This window comes from Otolemur garnettii, unplaced genomic scaffold (genome assembly GCF_000181295.1).
Source record: "Otolemur garnettii isolate 467f Iridium unplaced genomic scaffold, OtoGar3 scaffold00113, whole genome shotgun sequence".
Taxonomy (NCBI): domain Eukaryota; kingdom Metazoa; phylum Chordata; class Mammalia; order Primates; family Galagidae; genus Otolemur; species Otolemur garnettii.
In genome coordinates, this window is record NW_003852508.1 from 6,062,685 (window position 1) to 6,064,469 (window position 1,785).

The following is a 1,785-nucleotide window of genomic DNA, read 5'->3' on the forward strand; positions in this document are numbered from 1 at the left end:
AAAAAAAAAAAAAAAAAGAATGAATAGTGATTAATAGCAATAAGGGTGGAGGAAATGAAGTCAGCAGGAGCAGGGACTTTTAAGGACTATGGTGGCACTGTAATGGTTGGGGAGGGAGGTGACTATCAGCCCACCTTTGACCTCAAGACTTAACAAAGCTTGAGAAGATGAAAGATGTTCACTTAAGAGAGCTGAAGGGAATTGGGGTTTTGAGGGGACAGCCAGGATATAGGCTGGTCAAAGGGAGAGTTTGATGCCGTGGTGGAAGATGAAGGGGAGTTTATTGATAATAGAATAAATTACATTAGTTATAACTTTCCTAGTTGCAACAAGTGACTGAAAAGAGAATATATTGGATCAAAAGTTAAGCATCAAAAGGAAATCTTTGGGAACCAAGCGTACATTGCAGATGTTAGGACCTAGAACCAGGCATCTGATCTCAGTGGATTCTTTTTCTGCAGTTAACTCTCTTTCTCTCACTCCTGTTTTCAGCCTAGCTTCATTTTTTCTATTATAAACAGACTTTATTTATATGGCAGAGAACATGGTCACTTCACAATTCTATCAGAACAACCCCAAGGAAATACATGGTCACTTCTAGCTTCATCATTGTGGCACATCTTGGTCATGGCTTTTCTCTGTGGTTAGGGTAAGTTTATTACCAGAAAGTGTGGAGGAAGGAGAGGTGGGCAAATAAGAACATGAACTACCATTGGTGTCCCAGTGATGAAAGTTCTGGAGCTAAGGGAACAGTGGGAGGTGGTTGGATCACGGAAGAAAATCCAATACTAATGTGAACACAACTGAATAAGAACTGTAGCAACTTGAATTTGAAGCAATGGCCAAGGACTGTGGAGATATGTAGCAAGGTAGTTTCTGAGATAATCTCAGCAGTCACAGATAGAGGAAGGGTGTTAGTTTGAATTTTTTATGCTTTTAAGAGAGTCCTTTTTCCTCAGAACAGACAGAAAAATGGTGGTAGGTAACTGACTCCTGAGGAGGCTGGCTTATGCTAGAGATAGCAGCAGCTGCTGGGGATGCTTCATACGGAAACTGAGCACTTAGATCTGCCATGAGGACATCCAGTCCATTGTTTTCACTGGAGTATTAAAAACTAAAAGCATTATTGTACACAAAATGCCCCCCCCCTTTTGAGAAAAGTCTCAAACTGTCGCTCTGGGTAGAGTGCCATGGTGATATAGCTCACAGCAACCTCAAACTCAGGCTCAAGTGATCCTTTTGCCTCAGTTTTTCTATTTTTAGTAGAGACCGGGTCTCACGTTTTGCTCAGGTTGGTCTCAAACCCATGAGCTCAAGCTATTCACCTGCCTCGGCCTCCCAGAGTGGTTATGATTATAGGCATGAACCACCATACCTGGCCACAAAATGCCTTTTTAAGCTACTTCTAAAGTAAGTTCTTAAAGGACTTCTGCCTCAGGGAATTTGTGACTGGTAGAATCAAGCAGATATCTCGTAGCCACCAAAAAATGGTGTACGGCTCAATGCCTAGTAGACCCAAGGTCTTGGGGAGATGGCCAAGGATTCTTTGGAGCTCCTTTCTTGTTTGCATCGGCCCATTTTTTAAATCCCAGTTCTTTAAGATTTTATTAGATTATTAAGATGAAAAGAATGACCTCAAATTGAACAAAGAAATCAGACATTTTGGCTCGGTGCCCATGGCTCAAGTGGCTAAGGTGCCAGCCACATACACCTAAGGTGGCGGGTTCGAATCCAGCCCAGGCCTGCCAAACAACAATGATGGCTGCAACCAAAAAATAGCCAGGC